Consider the following 21173-nt stretch of genomic DNA (forward strand, 5'->3'; position numbering starts at 1 on the left):
TCAGGTTCAATCTCAGATTAATGGGTAAGAAATTACACATACCAATGCAGTTAGAGCTCATCACTGAATTCTGGTTATCACACAATCCAATTATATATGCAACGGACCTACATAAAATAATAATAATAATAATAATAGCTATTATTAATGTTTTTTTTTGGAGATGGCCCTGGCTGTCCGGAAACTGACTTTGTAGACTAGGCTGGCCTCGAACTCACAGAGATCTGCCTGTCTTTGCTTCCCAACTACTGAGATTAAAAGCATGCGCCACATCTGGCATGAGAATTATTTTTCTATAATGTTTTAAAATAAGCAATGTAAACCTCCAGTGACCTATGTCAGAAAAATGGCTAACTATAAGGGGAATAAGCAGGTAAGAGTACGCAAGTTGGAGGTGCCAGTCACATAATAAATCATGGGCAATGTGGTAGGTACATGAATATGTTTATTTTGTAAGCTTGGAAAAGTATGCGTCTATGTTAAACCATTGACAAGCTGCTTTCCTTTCACATTTGTGCACTGTTCTCTTTGCTTTTACTTTCGGTGAAATGCATTTCAAGTGGAAAAATCATATGAAACACTCCCTGACAGGCTAGAAATACTCTTCAGACTCCAAATCAATTTACTGCAAATTGCTAATGGCAAGTTGTGTAAAACCAATTATTTTTCCTACGTCATTTACCTGAAATGAACGAGCCAAATTGATCTGAGAGTGTTTGTGGTCAACATAACCCCGAATTTTTCTCAAGGAGAGCTTTTAAGCAATAAACAATGTCCTGGGTTGACATACTTCAGTTAACAAGAACAGTTAGTCAGAAGCAGAAAAACAGAAGCTAAAAAGCAAGGTTAGTACGTTTTGAGATGTTTCCAGAACTATATGAATTTTGATGGATTGGGTCTTTGTTCTTATTTTGGCAGTTGCTGCTATCTACATGCTGAGTTTTACAGCCTGAATGGCGCTTACATTATGGAGTCAGTTGTGCTAAGGTCTGGGAGACTACTGAGATCTGGGGCCCTGTTACAGTTTCCATTTTGTAACCATTTTGTCATAGCCTAATCCTAAATGGAGAACGGGCATTCTGCCCACTTCATTCACCTCTAGTTGCTCTGCCTCATCTAAGGAAGAAACATTCAGATGAAGGAAATAACGTGAGAACACTGTAGCCAAGGAAAGGAAATAAAGCATGAGATGAAGGTAAAGTCACCTTTGAAAATTACAAACCAGGACTAGTGGCCCTCCTACAGTCAGAGATTCAGTTACGTGCTTCTTAGTTGTAGCTGCCTTCCCCGGAACCCGTGCAAAGAAAATTACAGCCAACTGCAGCTTAAAGTAGTCCAAAATGAAAACTCTGTTTTCAAATTCTTTGGGAAGAGCATACTCGGGAGAGGGAGATTGATACAAGGATTCTAATGTAATCAGAAGCCTCTAACTTACTTGCACAGCACCTGTCAAACACATTAGCATGAATGAATGTTCACAATACATCAGCACATTCAATCAAATCTCATGTCTCAAAGGAAAGAGCCCCTTTTAATAAAAAACAATGCCTGCCATAAATCACCCACAAATCAAGAATGGGGAGTCAAAATAACATGGTTTCTCTCCTATGAGGAAAATTCATTTGATTATAGGTGTGTGTGTGTGTGTGTGTGTGTGTGTGTGTGTGTGTTTGTGTGATGAAAGCAGAAGGAGGCATATTCGAGGGTAAAGGAGGAACAAGTGAGAGAGTATAGGAAAGATGGGTTTGAAATTGGGAGCAGTTATGAGTAAAATATTGTGAAGGCTATTTTGGTTGTCATCTTGACAACATCAATAATTAACTAAAAGCAGAACATGGCTGGAAACACTTGTGATAGACTTTTTGCTTAATTAAATCATTTGAAATGGGAAGATCCACTTCTGATTCAGATCTTTGAGGTAGGAAGACATCCCTTTAATCCAGATCTTTTTTTAAGATTTATTTATTTATTACATATACAGTGTTCTGCTTGCATGTATACTTGCAGGCCAGAAGAGGGCGCCAGATCTCATTACAGATGATTGTGAGCCACCATGTGGTTGCTGGGAATTGAACTCAGGACCTTCGGAAGAGTAGTCAGTGCTCTTAATCTCTGAGCCATCTCTCCAGCCCCTGAATCCAGATCTTTTAAGATGGGAAAACTCAATTCTAATCTGGGCCACACCTTTTTACTGGAAGTCTATATAAGGACATGGAAGAAGGAAGCTTTTGCTCTTTATCTCCTTGCCCACATCTTGCTAGAAAGTTCACCCCTTCACTGGCATTGTAGCCTATTCCTTTGGGATTCCAGCATAAGCTAAAGACCAGCTGAGACATCCAGCCTTGTGGACTGAAGAACTACTGGATTCTTGGACATTCTGTTCATAGGCAGCCATTGTTGGACTAGCTGGACAATAACCTATGAGTCATTCTAATAAATCCCCTTTCTATCTATATAAACAGTTATATAGATTCTGTCACTCTATCAAACTCTAACTAATACATATATATTCACATAGTGGATTTAAACGTCACAGTAATAGTCATTATATTGTGCAATAACCAAAAGCTTGATAATGCCAGACATGGGAGTGCACACCTTTAATGCCAATAGTTGCGGGGTGGCAGCAGGTGCAGCTCTGTGAGTTCAAGACCACCTTGGTCTAGATACTGACCAGATTTACATAGTGAGATCCTGCCACAAAAGAGGAAAAATAAAAATGAGTGTGCAGTAGAAGCATGTAGTAAATGAATTTCTGATTGGACACAGACATTAGGACAATCAAAGAGGGAATTTAAATAAACAATAATTATTATGCTAAGGGATGGCATGTAAAAGTAGATAGCATGCAAGAGTAAAGGGTACTGCTTGGAGATACATGGGAATTCTGAGAATAGTTAAAAGAAAATACTAGAAATCAAATTCAGTGTAAAAAATTATATATATATATATGAATGAGAGGGTCATTATTAGAATTAGATGGACATGGACAGGATTGGAATATTAAAATGGTATTTCAGTGAAGAGAAATATATGAAACTGAAATACTTATAGACAAAACTTGGGGTGGTGTGTGGATGAAAGTGAACACCTGAGCATGTGAGAACTCCAAAACATCGTTTGTGCTCGGGATGAGGTTCCACAGTGGGTCTCTTTGTAGAATGTGAGAAGCCTTGTGTTCCATATCTATAACAATGCTCACACACACAAAAAAAACATTGCAAAACTTTTGACATTTTGACCTAAATATGAGAAAGAAAAAATAAGAAAGAGTACATATATTACTAATAAATGCATATCACAACTTGCAAATGTGCATCACACCTTAAATCATATTCAAACTGTGGAAATCAATAGATAATGGGGAAATCTTGAAAGAGTATTCCAGAACTTCAAGTAACCTCACTGATAGAGTAAGATGGGACAGAATTATAGCATATTTCTCATAGCAACTCATGCAAAAAAACAGAGGGGCAAATGACATTAAGAGAAAGACATACTTTCTATAAATTCCATGTGGTCATTAAGATTCTCTCATTAAGAAAGAAACAAAACTTTCTCAGGGAAATAAAAGTAAAGTCAATTTATCCATAGGAAAAATGGCCCAAAAGAATTGTTTTTAAGATCACAAGGAAAATAAGCATGTTAAAAGTGTTGAAGTTGATATATACTTCGTATGGAAACCTACTGTTTCCGAAGTAAATTTTACAAGTTAAAATTAAAATAAAAGCAATAAATAAAAATCTTTTTTAAAAATAGATTTTTTTCATAAAGAAAGAGCAAGAGTCAGTAAAGGTACAAATGGAATTAAATGTCACTGTTTTATAGATTTTAGACTGTGTGTCACAAAATGTGACTAAGCAGAACAATATGTGATTGCAGCTCTATGAATGAGTGAAATGACTGTTGGAATGTAGAGAGTTGCTGGGAACACTTCGCTATTAGACAGAAGCACTAAATGTTATTTAATATTTGATAGTGGGCTTATGTCTACGGAGACCAGAAAAATAGTTTGAAAAGGAATATAATTAACATAATAAGTGTATTATATTAATTAATTAATGTAGTGAATAAATGAGGTTAATTGAAGCCAAAATAGCCTCAAATAAGAGGGGCACAAAGAAACATTAACAAAAATAAATAGAATAAAGAGAATCAGTTGACAACAAATATGATTCATATAGTGTTAACTACATAAAATTTACCTGAAATGGTGATTGCATACTTCTTTACAAACATAAATATTGAGAATGACTTACAAAAGCTATCTATGGTTTTTATGCAGGATGTTCATATTCACATTAAATTCCAAGATTCAAAAGGTGATAAAGAAAAGTTTACATTTCTGGCACTAGTACCTCAAAACGATACAGCAGCTATGTTCATTTCAAGTGGAGCAAACTCCAGGAGCAAGGAAAATGACCAAAGAAAGTTATTACATAGAAACTAAGGGGTCAGTCTTCTACGTGGCTCTGACCTCATATGTTTGTCCCTAAAGACGAGTGTTGAAACAAGTAAGGGAAAGTCTGGAAAGCATATGGAAATGTTCACAGTGGTAGTGGGAGATTTTGAACATTCTTCTATATTAATTAATTTAAACCAAGGAAGGAAATGACCATAAAAATGACAGATAATCTGACGGGCATCACCAATCATCTTAATCTGCTTGCTATTTATAGAATATACCATACCCAACCACAGTAAGATTCCCTTTTCTCAAGGTAACAAGCTGTGTTTACAATCAGAATTCATCCTTGGACACAGGACACATATTATCAAACATAACAACATAGAAGCTGTATTAGTCACTGTTCTATTGCTGTGACAAAACATCATGGCAAGGCAACTTATAAAAGAAAGCATTTAATTAGGCTTATGTTTTCAGAGGGTTAAAGTCCATCATGGTGGAGCAAAAAACATGGTGGAAGTAACAGCTGAAAGCTCACATCTTTATCTATAAGTAGGAGGCAGAGAGAGCAAGAGAGAGAGAGAAAGAGAGAGACAGAGACAGAGAGAAAGACAGAGAGAGACAGAGAGACAAAGAGAGACAAAGAGAGACAGAGAGACAAAGAGAATTGTGTCAACCTTTTGAAACCTGAAAGCGTCCCCCCCCCTCAGTGACATGGCTCCTCCAATTAAGGCATTCTAATCCTTTCCAAACATCTCTACAAACTAAGAGTCAAGTATTCAAACGCATGGCCTATGAAGGCTATTTTCGTTCAACAGTCACAGAAGCAATGCGCAAAAATAAATAAATAAATAAATAAATAAATAAATAAATAAAACTTCAAACCAAAGTGTTAAGACATTATTAAGGATATCAGGAATATGAGAATGGAATGCATAGTGTTTCAAAATAAACTGATCACACATACACACACACACACACACACACACACAAGGGGGGGGAGAGAAAGTCTTTAGTAAATAGGATAAAGAACACAAATCTAAACAACATTAGATCCGATAAAGCTAAAAACAAAAGGTTATTGTATTCTATTGATAAAATCTGTTGCCACTGTGGAGGCAGCTTAGCAAACTGAATCCTTCATATACATAATGTAAGAGGTGAGTAAATGGATGGTTAGATGGGGAATGGTAGAACTCTCACCCCTGGTATGAGGAACGGATAACAAATTGGCAAAGCCAAACTTTTTCACGTCATAATAGTAGCAAAAATATGGACTTGAATGCATCTGAAGCTTCTTAGATATACTCATATGAACTTTTATTTAGATTTGTAACAATGTGTGTGTATGGGTTAGTGTACATCTTCAATTCCTTGTTCTTTCTAGTCAGATGCACAAGAAAGGCTGTACCAAGTAAGAAGAAGCACATCTAATGGACAGTGCTTGATTGCTACTGCTACCGTCTTGGTAAGGGAAATAGAAAAAAGCCATGTGAACGGCTGTCTGTATCAAGCAGAAGGGAAAGTGGGATGGTGGAGATGGAGGAAGGGCGGATATGGGAGCAGGGAAGAAGATTTTAATTAAGGGAGCCATTTTAGGGTTGGCAAGAGACTTGGCTCTAGAGGGGTTCCCAGGTGTCTACAGGGATGTCCCCAGCTAGGTCCTTGGACAGCAGAGGAGAGGGTGCCTGAACTGTCCTTATCCCATAGTCATACTGATGAATATCTCGATTATCACCATAGAATCTTCGTCCGGTGAAGGATGGAGATATAGACAGAGACCCACATCGGAGCATGGACTGAGATTCCAAGGTCCAATTGAAGGATCTCAGAAAAGAGCAGAAGGAGGGAGAAGATGACCAAGGAAGTCTGGACTGCAAGGGGTTGGTCCACCCACTGAGACAGTGTGCCTGATCTATTGGGAGCACCAAAGCCAGCTGGAAGGGCACTGAATGAGCATGTGATCAAACCGGACTCTCTGAATAGGGCTGACAATGGGGACTGACTGAGAAGCCAATGATAATGTCACTGGGATTTGTCTCTACTGCATGTACTGGCTTTTTGGGAGCCTAGTCTGTTTGGATGCACACCTCCCTAGGCCTGGATCGAGGGGGGAGGGCCTTGGACTTCCGACAGGGCAGGGAACCCCGCCCTCTCTTAGGACTGGGGTGGGAGGGGGAGGGGGAGTAGGTGAGGGGGAGGAGGGGAGGAAGTGGAAATTTTGAATAGTATTATTTATAAAGCAATAAAAATAACAATAAAAAGATTAGATTTTAACCTAAAATAGGTATCTATCATAGCCTCACCATACTTTATTAGCTGAATGAAATCACAGATAAATAGAGAAGCAGTGATCCTCTTGTATGCAAAACAGTTTCAAAGAATTTGGGGCAGAGAGATGGCTCAGCAGGTAAAAGTGCTTGCCACAAAAGCCTGGAAATCTGAGTTTGACCCCCAACCCCATGTGAAAAGCAAAACGGGGTAATGAACATCTGCAATCCCAACTCTCTTGCCACAAGATGGGAGGCAGAAACAATAGGGAAGGTCATGGGTCAGCTAGCCTGGAGTACACAGCCTGTCAACGGAAACAATAAGGGAGATCCTGCTTCGGGTGGAAAGAAAAAAACCTACTCTAAAAATGTGTCCTTTGTTTTCCACATGGGTGCTGGGGCACATGATGTCCCCTCCCCCATTTTTTCAAAAAATAATTTATGCACATTCTTTCTCTTGAGGAAAAACTTTGTAACTTTCTTCCGCAACAGTTATGTGTGGTCCATTTCTTAAAGACTTTATTCCAGCTGGGCAATGGTGACGCATGCCTTTAATCCCAGCACTCGGGAGAGAGAGGCAGGCAGATCTCTGTGAGTTCGAGACCAGCCTGGTCTACAGAGCTAGTTCCAGGACAGGCTCCAAAGCCACAGAGAAACCCTGTCTCGAAAAACCAAAAAAAAAAAAAAAAAAAGACTTTATTCAATGTGTGACAGGCCTGGCAGCAGCGAAGACATTCTAGGGAGACATCTGTGCCTCTCAATTTGACTATCAGACCGTGGAAACAATGGACACAAACAAATGGGAACTTCCTCAGGAATCTCAAGCTGGGAGAGAAAAGGACCCCAGTCTGACAGGAAACTTGTCTCCCAGAGAGGTTAAACAGTTTAAAAAACCTTAGATGACTTTACAGGATGAGACAGAAATTAAGACAGTGATGGGCCAGTGGCAGGCAGGACCCAGACCTATTAGAGGTGCATATACATGCTCCTTTATTTCACTTTGATTTTGTTTCTAGATCAAGAAGATGGACCTGAGTGGTTTGCCAGACCTCACTGTCACTTTTCCCAATGTGAGACCTTAAATAAACCTGTTTTCTCTCTTTTACTTTCAATTTGACTATTTTAATTAGCTTATGGAGCACAGGTGGCTGGACTTAAGGCACAAATTATGACTCCCTCCCTCGAGTATGATAACACGAGGAAAACAGTATTTAAATGGACAAAGAAAGCAGCTTAATGTGGGCAAACCTGAAAAATGCTACTTCGGCCATAGAATCAAGGTCAACGTTAGCAATCAAAATCTATGTTGATATTACACACTCTTTAAGATGAGATATAAATGGATTTTGTGTTCTTTCTATTACAGTCAAATCACTACAGATCAAAGAAAATATCAAAAATAATAGCAGCAGAGATTATTCTATAGACTATCTTACCACTAGCTTTCCATACTCTCGCCTGCATATACATATGTATATGCATGTTTATATAGAGAGACATATGTATGTATATGCACATATACATGCGTATTCTGAAATGTTCATAGCAAAGAGAAATCAAGATGACATAAAGACTATGTGTAGCCTGGAATTCTGAACAGGAAACAGAACATGAATAAACAGCTTCTTCTACCTTTGCCATCCATCAGCACAGAAGACTTGGAGCCTCAAAACCACCATATAAACTAAACAGACCGACCAGGAGAGATATTTAGTGGCTAAGTGCACATGCTGCTCTTGCAGAATACCTAAATTAGTTCCCAGAATCCACTTGGTGGCTCACAACCATCTGTAAGTCCAGGTCCAGGGGGTAACAGGCACATGTGGTGAAAATACACACAAACAATAAAACACTTGCACACATAAACTAAACAATTCTTTTAAAAGAAAAAAATAAAGCAAGCAAAGAAAGTATCACAGTAAAAACTCTGAAAATTGTATCTTCTGAAAATGGATGTCAGGATCTTCATGCTACACTTAAACAGGTTGCTTCAATATTAAAACATTAACTAGGAGCAGAGACTGCGAAGATGCTAACTAAAATATCTGGCATAAATCAATGAGAAGGAAAATTACAGTTCAAATGGGACGAGACAATCAAATTGTGTCAAGAAAGATATGAATCCAATTTTGCAATTATCTGACAAACATTTGAGAGCAACCATCATCAACATGCTTCAGTTAACAATTACAAGCAATCTAGAACCAGACAAAAATAAGAAAGCTCAATAATGAAATCTATTTTATTTTAAAAGAAATTAATGAATAAAGAAAATTCAATAGCAAATTTTGAAGCATTGCAATATAGGCCCAGGAATAGAGGTAAGATGAGAGAGCACAGTTAAGGCTGACCAATAGCATTTAAACCCAGTGTGAGCAACAGCGAAACAGAGATTGAATAATGAAGAGGGATGGAAAGTGGACATTGGTGGCCTGTGATAAGTCACTTAAGTATATTGTAAATCCTATACCAACCACTGATAAATTTTACAAAATAAAACACTCATACTCAAAATGAAAACTGAGATATTTTCAAGTAAACCATTGAGAGACAGAAAAGTGGGAAATAATGGATTTAACACAGAGAAACCAAAGACTACTAATAAATTTGCAGGACTAAACACTACCAATATAATAAATATGGCAATGTAAATGAGCAATATAACTAATTTAAAAGGCAGATATTGGAAAGCTCAGAAAAATGTATCCCAACTTTATAGAATAAAATAAAAACCAATAGGAAAAAAATCACATCGTATGAACATTATTATAAAAATTTTATTACATTTTATATGGTCATGCTGCTTCTATTACCTTTGATATATTTTGTGTGTATTTGTGGGGGGCTGTGGATGTGGGTGCTCATGTGTATGGCTATCAAAGGACAACTTGTGAAAGTCTGTTGTCTCCTTCTACTGTGGGTTCTAGACTGGAACTCAGGTAGGTGGCTTTTCACAGCAAATGCTGAGCCATCTCATTGTCCCTTGCTGCATTTTTATTTGCTTATTTCTTTTACATGTGTGTCTGTGTATGGGTGCCTGCAAGGCACTATGTGCATATGAGAATTACAGGGCAACTTATAGAAATTAGATCTCTCTTTTTACCTTGTAGGTCCTGGGCATTGAACTCAGGTTGCCAAACTTGGCAGCACACTCCTTTATTCATTGAGTCATTTGATGAGCCTTTGAACATTAATTTTGAAAAAAATAGAAAGCACATTAGTATTAAAATGGACTTAATTAGAAGGAAAACTATTAGTGGTAGAAAGAAAGCATTACAAAAAATGAATCCATCTTGTAAAACTCTATAGTTTTCCTGGCTACTCCAATTCACTCTTTCCAATCGGTACACCCAGTTGAGCCCTTGGTTCCCTGAGCCCTCAGTTCTTGCCCATACCACACTTTTTTGGTGATTGTATTTCTGTATGAGTTTTTTGGAGATACTGAATTTTACATAGCCCCAGAGCCCAGTGCATAGCACAGCATATACTTTGGGGGTGACTGCGTTTTGGGAGCATAGACAGCTTTAATAGCCTATTTTGATAGATACTTTAAAGGATCTCTACATCATTTAATAAGCAGCCAGTCACACTGGTACAGACCTGGAGCCTTCTCAGCATCTGCAAAAAAAATGAACAGTGGTGGACACTCGATTAGCAACTGAAGGTGTCGTGGGCAGAGTAAGGAACACATTGACAGCTCCAAGTCATGGGTGAAAGTGAATGGGACCTTCCCATGATCTGTATAGTTAAGGTGGCCCTGGGCCCACCTGTCCATGCTGCTGTGTGTCCAAGTTAGTAAAGTTTGGAAGCCACATGACAGGGAAGGGGCATTTGGGGCCCAGAAATTATCCAGAAAGGCCCTGACAGAAGCACTTGTGGTGGAGGGTCCAGGAGCCAGAACTTAAACTCTGTCGTTATTACTAAGGAACACCTTAGTGTCAGTGTCCAAGCCACATCTCCCACCTAGATGTAGAGCTCAGCAAAAGCACTGGGAGAGGCACTCATTGCTCTTGCGGAGGACCAGAGTCCAGTTCCCATCACCCACATGGTGACTTACAGTCACCTAGAACTCCGGTTCCAGGGCATCTGACACCCTCTTCTAAATTCCACAAGTACCAGGCTCATATGTGGTTCACATACATGCATGCAGTCAAAACACTCATACATATGAAAAGAAATGAATAATTTTTTAAAAAAATGTTAGGGAAACCATCAAGGATTTTTTGGGTTTTTCTTTTCTTCTCTTTTCTTTTTTAAATTTTGTATTCTCAGAATCAAATTTCATGACTCCTAAAGGGTAATTGAGGGAACGGGAGGAGAATGGAGACTATCCTGTGATGGTACTAGGCAGAGCGATACCTAAAGGGGGTCAGGAGTAGAGAGAGGTATTTGTTTCCACTTGGAGTCCTCAAGGAGCTGTGACAGGTTGGAGCTCTCTATTCCACAATCACAACCCGAGCATTCCTGTGTGTGTCTGAATGTAGCTAGAGAAGAATTTGAAACACTCATCTCCCCCCAACTCTTCACAGCTTATTCTGTCTCCAGCCACTGCTTGAACCTATCACTACCATTGTCTCGGTCCTGGAAATTGATTCCACCGTACTGACATGTAAGTTTCTACTAAGAGCATATCTGAGGTTACTGCTTGTACCTCAGTGGAATTGGTCTTGTAGCTAAGAGGCTCATAAAAGAGCCCTTGGCTATCAGATCGCGAAGTTCAAAGGAGAGGCTTTCCTGTATGAATGAGTTTCTTTTCTTTCTTTTCAGTTTTGATCATCATCTAGGCAAAACCTGCAAATGGGTGGGTATTCTTTATACTCCCACACAGCAGTGAATGTCTTATTACCTGGGAAATTGAATCTATATCCTCAAGGATAGGAATGCTGGCTGTATATTACCAAGGAGCATTTCGGAGCACTTAGAGTGTGATGAAGCAGAAGTAAACAAAGCATACACATCAGAATGTGGAGAGCAAAGGCAAGACTCCTGAAAGGAAGGTAGTAAAATCATTGCCTCAGCTTAATGGCTGTCCCTTCTTTCCCAGCAATGGTGTCAGGCATTACACTTCTAAATAGCTTTCAGATTGTTTCCCATATTCCACCCTGCCTGAGGTTAGCCCTGTATAATGAACGTGAGCCTGGAGGTGCCTGGAAAGATTAACATGCAAAACCAGTGGGTACTATACACTATGGACAATAGTCAACCTTCAGTTGAAGCTCTAGGGCAGAGGTGGTCCTATGAACAATTACGCATGGCTACTGTCAAATCTATGGAGAGAACGCTCTGTTCTAGAAACCTCCTAATCAGGAACTCCAGCAGGACTATTTCATTAGGACTTCCTCAGTCACTCGTGCTAGGTATTGCAAACCCTTGAGTTGATCTTTTGCTGTCTTTCTGCTGCTTGACATTTGCTCTTTTATTTAGATGCCCCACTGAAGGGAAAGCACTCTGTTCTACTTGGAACTCTCAGGAACTCTGTTCGATAGTATTACCTAGTTAGGTGATGCTATCTGCTACTTGCTATTTGGTCTTTGACGTTTGTTTGCTTGCTACGTGCTTAATAACAGTTCTCATTCAAAATCAAAAGAACGACCCTCATAAGAGCAAGCTCTAGATGAGTGATTCTCAATTTGTGGGTCATGACCCCCTTGGCAAGCCTCTATCTCCATTAATATTTACATTATGATTCACGGTGGTAGCAAAATTACAGTTAAGAAGTAGCAAGGGAAATAATTTTATGGTTGGGGGGTCACCACATGAGAAACAGTATTAAAGGGTTTCAGAATTAGGAAGGTTGAGAACCACAGCTCTATAGATAGAATGAGATGATAGCTTGTCTGTGGGAAAAATTGGTTGTTGGATAAATTTGGTATCTGAGTATTTGAAAAGGTAATTGTGCCTGTTTTTGCAGTGGAAACAAGGGTTCTTGAAGTTATTTTATTCAGCGTAAATTTAATACCTTTTGATAACTACTGTTTCAATAAATATCTGGTTTCTGAGTTCTATGAATTTGATGCCCCAAAAGCTCCCCCCACATCAATGGAAAAGACAAATGATCTTATTTATAAATGTGATGGTTTGAATAAGAAACCTTTCCATAGGCTTGCATATTTGAGTACCTGCTTTCTCAGCACTGTTTGGATAGGATATGCCACTTCCCAGATGTGAAGACTAGCTGGAGGAGTTACACTACTGGGGGAAGACTTCTTGCCTCACGTTCAGTTTGCTGTATCTGCTTCCTATGTGTGCAGCAGAGGGTAACTTCTCAGCTCCCTGCTACTGCACCCATGCCTTCCCTGCCCTTGTGGAATCTAGCCCTCTGGAACCAAGAGCTAAAACAAACTCTTTCTTAAGTTGCCCTTGGCCATAGTATTATATCACAGCAACAGAAGAGTAACATAATATGCATGTATATTATATTTTATGTGTTCATGCTTGAAATAAACATAAAGAAATCCATCAATGTAATTTAACCATTGATGCATGACTTGACTTTGACAGATGACTTTGAGAATTGAGTGGTGGTTACATGACATGTTCACATTCTTGTCTGAATAACAAACCACCACAAACTTAGTACATAAAAACAGCAAACGTTTACTCTAAGCATGGCATTTCAAAGTGAGGAATCCAGCAAGGACACAGCAGATATGATCTGTTCCCCCATCCTTTTCATTGGAAAAGCCCGGCGAAGGACTGGATCCACTGAGGAACATTCATTAATGTCCTTGGCAGGCCATCTTGAGAGGACTGTTGTTTGGACTTTCATGATACTTCTGGTGGGCTTCACAGCAGTCAGGCCCCATACCTAATGACTCAGACTCCGAGGAACAATTTTTGTAAACAAGGTGGATGTCACATCATTTTCTATGACCAACACACAAAACTCAGGTTGAGTCACTTCCACCATATTCATTGATTAGGAGGTGAGTCATAAGCCCTTTCAGACTCACGTGGATAATTAAGCTGCATCTCTAGGTGGAGGAGGTGACACCTTGCATAACAGCATGAGACATGAAAGAAAGTTCTGGGGACAATTTTAGAAAATGCAGCTTTGTACTATGGCTTCCAGGTAGCTGGTTATGTGTCATTCAGTTTCACTATATGGAAGTCACACAACAGGGGACATTGGCATTGTTAACTGTTAACAAATACCTTATGTGCAATTTCTGCACAATTGAAGTCATAATATATCTTTTATACTGACTAATCTCTGGTATACAGAAAGACCAGAGTAAATGCATCCTGGGGGTACAGAGGAAATGCCATTTTCAGAAAGAAACTGTCAGGATAACTCCAGGAGTGACAATGTCTACATATATACACACAGTCCAGGGTAGAAGTCTAATTTGTGACTTTAAGTATTTCTACTTCATGGAACACCATGGTCAGAATTCTTACTTTTACAGTAAATTTCAGGTCTCAATCCAGACACAACAACACCATTAAGGAAATGCTTTTCTGAAATCTCTCTTTCTGACAGGCAGGAAATCTTTTTCTAAAAACAGTATGCTACAAATCTTACTTCCAACTTTCATTTTGTGAGTTATAATAAAAATCTTGCTAAATACAGATGGTCTATATTCCACAGAAAAGGGTTTCCAACTCTAAGAAATTATATCTCTGAATACAACAGAAGAAAAAGTATTTTACATTTTAATTAAATGCAACAAGTCATCAATTTATATAAAATAGTCATTTCTGAGGTTGTGGATGATGTGGGATTCCCCTCTGTATGCTATGAATATGTTTTATTACCATTGGTTAATAAAGAATCTGCTTTGGCCTATGTCAGGGCAGAATAGTTCTAGGTGGGGAAAACTAAACTGAATGTAGGGAGAACGAAGGCAGAGTCAGAGAGAGATACCATGTGTCTGCTGAAGGAGAAGGATGCCATAACCTTACCAGTAGGCCATAGCCTCATGGTGATACACAGATGAATAGAAATGGATTGATTGAAGATGTAAGAGCTAGCTAGGAATATGCCTAAACTTTTGGTCAAGCAGTGTTGCAATTAATATGGTTCCTATGTGGTTATTTGGGTCCAGTAGGCCAGAAAACATAAACAGTCTCTGTTTATAAGTGGGCATAAAGTCAATGAAAGCGAGTGATTGTAAAATACAGGAACTGAGCATGCTGAGTGACCTGGTTGCTTCTGCTTTCTTCAGTGAGGGAGGACTAAAACAGAGTCTGGTGGTCTCCCATGGTAGGAATACTGGTAAGTTTTATAAAAGGGGATTATGCCACTGTAAAAAGGAGGAAGAAAGTGGATGATGTTTTGTTAAGTTAGCCAGTTCAGGTACATACAAAGGCAAATGCCTCATGTTTTAACTGAAACGTGGAATCTAACACAGTGGATCTCATGGAAACAATGGATAGAAATCTAATAACCAGAGGGCTGAGTCAAGGCTTAGAGGATGTTGGACAGAAGACAGAATTTCTGTTACGTGGCAGAAATTAAGTCCAAGAGACCCAATATTGCAACTATATTTAATAATACATTAAAAATTTCGAAGAGGGGGTTCTGGAGTAAATGATAGACACTAAGCTGACTGTATATGTTATGTTCCATGTTGGGATAACAAAAGTTTCTATTGCAGAGAGAAAAAGTAGAAATCACAAGACCAGGGTGATAGGTTACCTGGCATGGAAAGAAGAAAAACTCAGCAAAATGAGGAAGAATCACAAGGGTCCCACCACATGACTCAAGTAGAGGGGATCAAAAATAGAAACCTCATCCGTGAGACAAGCTAGAGGCATGGATAAAAAGGAATGAGAGAATTGTGTACAGAATGAGCCTATAGGTCTCAGAAATCAAAAATTCATTTGGAGGTTTTAAACAGTGAATTCTCTGGAGCAGGTCAGCAGTGCAGACTAGATACATTTTGACATATCCTATGTCTGGAGGACTGTGGCCATGTAACACCTTGAGAGGGAGCCTATAGTTTATGCCTAAGATTGAGCCACCCTGAAAGAACTGAGAACAAGTAGGGGGAGGGGGAGAAGGGTGGGAGGAGGGGGAAAAGGGTGGGAGGAGGGGGAGGAAAATGGGAGGCTGGGAGGAGGCAGAAATTTGTTTTTTTTCCTTTTCTCAATAAAAAAAAAAGAACTGAGAACAAGGAACAATCTCAAGTTAGGGATCCTATACTGAACCTACCATAACCTCTAGGTAGGAAATGGCTATAGGAAAGCTGTAGTGTGTAGTAATAAGGAGTGGCGGCGGGGTTGCGTCCCCAACACCCCAGCTGCCTGCCAGGCTAGCTTTATCCGAAATAATTACACAGACACTGTATTCTTTTAATCACTGCTTGGCCCTTAGCTCTAGCCCTTACTGGCTAATTCTGATATCCCAATCAACCCATCTCTAATAATCTGTGAGCACCGGTCTTACCGGGAAGATTCTAGTTCAGAGCTTCATCGCGTGTGTCTGCCCAGGAGCCTGGAGCATGGCGTCTCTCTCTGAAGCGTCTGCTCTGGAGAGGAGAGCTGTCGAGTCTGACCTCACTTCCTCTTCCTCCCAGCGTTTTGTTCTGTTTACTCCTCCCACCTATCTCCTAACCAATGAGAGCCAAGCAGTATCTTTTTATTTAACCAATGACCTTCCTCCATCAGTAGCGGATAAAGGTCAGATGGAGTCAAACTGAAGCAACCTGAGACTTAGACAAATGGAAAAGGGCTTCTTGGTTGGTGGTTCTACACTTTCTGATGAGATACAGTAATTTTAAGGTCAATTTTGTTATATGTATATACATATTTCTAATCTTGATTAAGGTATTGTGATTGTGTAGTTCATTTAAAAATGTAATGTATATAGGTTGTTAATGGATAATCATTGATAATGGTCAAGCTTGTAGTCATGTTTGTTAGATTTTCTAGATATATAGAGATATATTTCAGTTAAATAGGCATTCTTCATATCTTTCAAAGACTACAGAATATGACATTTTAAATGTTTTAATAACTTAGGGTTGTTTATGACAATGAGACACGTTTGCTCCTGGCAGCACCAATCTACTTCAAAAGGAAGATGGGCATCAAAGATACTCCTTATGGAGTTTGTTAGCCATTTGACCAAGAAACTGCTCTTGCCTGGACTGATGCATAAACTGGACACAAAGAACCCACAGAGAGAGGACTGCTGAACTTGCCTATAGGTGAGATGATTCTTTGGGGTTCCTGACTCATGAAAGAGTCTGTGAGACATTCTGCAGGACATAGCAGATAGTGACTGAACTGCCTTTGAAATTTCCTGCTTCATGGAAATGTCTGCTGGATACTATGGGCCTGTAAGCTGAAGATGGATGCCCCAATGGTACAGAGGAACATTGGGTGACTGTCCAGGTAGCGAGATGTCTCTGTCATTTCTAGAGTTTTGGCAGTTTCTTACTTCTTGTTTACTTAGGTAGTATTATATCCTTCTGGAATCTTTGATGGAGCTGAAAAATAGATAGATAGTTATAGTTTTCCATTGTTATGATAAAAGATAAAGTAGATATAAATATTGTAACTGTAATTCTTGCTTGATAACTGTTCTGTTATATGTAATTTTGCTATGTTAAAGTTAAAGACTTCTTTTTTGTTTAAACAGAAAAAGGGGCAATGATGTAGGTGAGTCTTCTGTCTATGTGTTACTTTCATTGGTTAATAAAGAAACTGCCTTGGCCTTTTGACAGGGCAGGATTTAGATAGGTGGAGTAGACAGAACAGAATGCTGGGAGAAAGAAAGCATAGTAAGTCAGACACCATGGAGCTAGCCACCAAGTCTGACATGCTGAATCTTTCCCTATAAGCCACCACCTCGTGGTGCTATACAGATTATTAGAAATGGGTTAATCAAGATGTGAAAATTAGCCAATAAGAGGACAAAACTAATGGGCCAGACAGCGTTTAAATGAATACAGTTTGTGTGTTGTTAATTCTGGGGCTAAGCTAGCCATGTGGGAGCTGGGCGGGATGAAAAGCAGGCCTGCTCACCTTATCACTACAATGCAGGTTAACTGTGGGTGACACCGATAGCTCCAAACTAGTGGTTTGGTATGATTACTATTCTTCTCTCTGAGTGGCAGCATGTATTAAGGCCCCAAATGTGCACTGCTCCCTAAGAATCATCAAAATAACATAAGAGAAAGTTGTCTCAACAGATATGCAAATTGCAACACAGAAACTTGAAAAAACAAAGCTATACATCTCTTCTAAGTGATTATACATCTTCAATTACCAAATCTAAAGACACAAAATTTTAAAAATTACAGACTGGAAATTAAAAGTTTTACTTGTAAAACTTATCAATGACTTCAAAGATAATATGGACAAGCACATAAAATATATAAATAAGTTACAAACACATTAAGAAAACAACAGGACACACACATAGAAAACAGGCAGATAACCATTTATCTACTTTACCCAAAAATGAACTAAAAAAAATGAATCAAATACACATCTATTGGGGTAAGTCTGAGAAATAATTTACAAAAAAGAAGAAAACTTCCTTTTGTGTCATTGACTTAAACAAAACATTTTTATGCTTGATGCCAATGCATAAGGAACAGAAACAGAACATCTGGACCACAAAGTGAAGTCCTGCGTGTAATATTTTTAATAAAAGAAAGTAATCTGGACTTGTTGTGGCTAGTGGTACAGTGCTTACCCAGCCTTTAAAAAAGTCTAGGACCAAACCCTAGGAACACAAAATGGGACATTATCAATAAAGAAACCAGAAAAAAGATAAATACAAAGGGCCTGTGATATGACCCAGCAACTAAAGGCAAGCAGTGCCAAACCTGACAACCTAAGTTTGATCTCTGGGACCCACATGATGAAGAAAAGAACTGATTCCCACAAGTTGTTCCTTATCTTCACACATGCACATGGCAAACACTCACCCCCATAAATAAATAAATGTAAGAGAAATAAAATTAATGCATTAAAGGCTTGTTAAAAATATCATCTACCTTTATCTGTAACATCAGAAAAGCTGTGCTGTGCTACAGTAGGACACACACACACACACACACACACACACACACACACACATTCCTCTTCATAAATGGCTATGCCTGTTCTCCACAATATTTGTATTTCATGGTGAAGTTTCCATTTAAGATTTGTTCAGCTCTTAAAACTTTTTCTTTGAGGTAAAAAGAGATAATTTCATTAACTTACTGGAAAGGCCTAGGATAAAATGTATCTTACATATCAATAAACCTTACTGACATAGAGTTATTGATATTTAGAAGATTTTAGTTTGTACTATTCATCCTACAGAACAAAATAAGTCACATAGACATGTGTGAGTTCATCAGGTATGTGCATTGTGCCTCTGTTGAGAGTCACCTCAAAGGAGTGACAATATATTTGAATAGTGACATAATTCCAATTCAACATTTATGAGATATTTCCTTTAAGCAGGTCACAGAAACACACCACAGAATTGACCCTTGCTTCATAATTCAGAAATACCTTTTTGACGTGGGAGTGTCATATATCAATCTGTTGATTTCATTGGTTAAGCAATAAAGAAACTTCTTGGCCCTCATAGGTTAAAACATAGGTGGGTGGAGTAAACAGAACAGAATGCTGGGAGAAAGAAGCTGAGTCAGGGAGTCACCATGATTCTCCCACTCCAGGCAGACACAGGTTAAGATCATTCCTGGTAAGCCAGCTCTTGGGCTACATAGATTATAAGAAATGGGCTAGTCCAGGTGCGAGAGTTAGCCGAGAAAAGGCTAGATATAATGGGCCAAGCGGTGTTTAAAAGAATACAGTTTCCGTGTAGTTATTTCGGGGCATAAGCTAGAGCTAGCCATGTGGGCGGCCGGGTGCCGGGGACGCAGCCCCGCCGCTTTTATTACAACACCTTTTGTTAGATGCTGTGTGTGGGGTACTGACATTACCACTCCCTTCAGTTCTAGCAGTTTTTATATTGTATACTTTGTGGCTCTTATTTTTGGTGTCAACATATTAATAACCTATATGATTTCTTCATCTAATCCTTGTGCTTTTAAGGGACAGTCCATACATGTCTTTTTTTTTTTTTAGAAAAAAATCCTCCAATTTACCACAGGAACATAGGTAAGGAAATGGGAATTTCTATCTTTTCCTCTACATCCCCAAATCTACTTCAAGAGTTTCTTTCATTAACTGTGTTGTGTAATGAGAATGTGTAACTTTGAGATGTCCGCAACTAAATTCAGTCCTCACAGGTCAGGTTTACAAGGTACGACAAGCAGTAGCATATCACCCTCTATGGGATTATGTTAGTAACATCACATTATTGGATGCTATCTTATAACACTGGAAAGATACAAAGGTGATGTTGACTTGTTGAAGTCTCTGGCATAAACCAATTATAAGCTAAAAGACCAATGTCAAGCAGATAAAAATGACATTTCATTTTCTTTTTTTTAAATTTATTTATTTATTAGGTATACATTATTCTGTTTTTGCTTGTATGCCTACAGGTCAGAAGAGGGCACAAGACCTCATTACAGATGGTTGTGAGCCATCATGTGGTTGCTGGGAATTGAACTCAGGATCTTTGGAAGAACAGGCAATGCTCTTAACCACTGAACCATCTCTCCAGCCCCTTCATTTTCTATTTGTATTAAAATAGCCAGTATTTCAGAAATGCATATCAGGTTCCATATTCAGTTGGGATTTTTGTTGGTTCTGGTTCTGGAATTTTTATTTGTTTTTTAAATTATTATTCCAGGCTACCAAGACCACTTAGCATATTAAGAAAAGGATATTTTGATACGTTTGCTTTGGTAAAACAAAAATCACAGGGGAAAGGGAAGGGAGAAACAGAGGGACAGAGAGTGGAGGGTGGAGGGAGGAAGGAAGGAAGGAGAGAGATATTGTAGCATATTATGTTAAGGTATATTACATTTGTTTATGGTCTGGAACATTTGTTTAATGATGTAAAGATGTGTTACTTTTGTTTATGCTGCATTTGTTTGACTCTGATGAAGCTGTGATTCTTTGCCTGTCTCTAAAATGCCCGATAGCATAATAAAGAGATGAACAGCCAATAGCGAGGCAGGAGAGGGATAGGTGGGGCTATTAGGTAGAGAGTATAAATAGAAGGAGAAATCTGGAAAGAAAAAAGGAACAAGAGAACAAGGAGAGGAGGACACTAGGGGCCAGCTACCTAGCTACCCAACCACCCACCCAGCCATGGAATAAGAGTGAAAGTAAGATATATAGAAATAAGAAAAGGAAAATGTCCAAAGGCAAAAGGTATTTTGGATAATTGAAGTTAAGAAAAGCTGGCTAGAAACAAGCCAAGCTAAGGCCAGGCATTTATAAGGAAGAATAAGGCTCTGTGCGATTTATTTGGGAACTGGGTGGTGCCCCCCCAAAAAAGCCAAAAGAGCAAAAGACGCAAAAGACCAAAGAGCTCCAAGGAGTAAAAAGAGTAAAAAAAAATAAAAATAAAAAATAAAAACCAAATACAGAGAGAGAAATGTCTACCACATATGATGGTACTTGCC

General features: G+C 38.8%; 1 pseudogene; it reads left to right on the forward strand.

Annotated features, from left to right (window-relative positions):
• Positions 1-346: 346 nt before the first annotated feature.
• The window catches only part of LOC142840538 (T-complex protein 1 subunit zeta-like), a 34538-nt pseudogene continuing 13711 nt past the window's right edge, over positions 347-21173 (forward strand).

The sequence above is a fragment of the Microtus pennsylvanicus genome, chromosome X, assembly GCF_037038515.1.
Source record: "Microtus pennsylvanicus isolate mMicPen1 chromosome X, mMicPen1.hap1, whole genome shotgun sequence".
Classification (NCBI taxonomy): Eukaryota; Metazoa; Chordata; class Mammalia; order Rodentia; family Cricetidae; genus Microtus; species Microtus pennsylvanicus.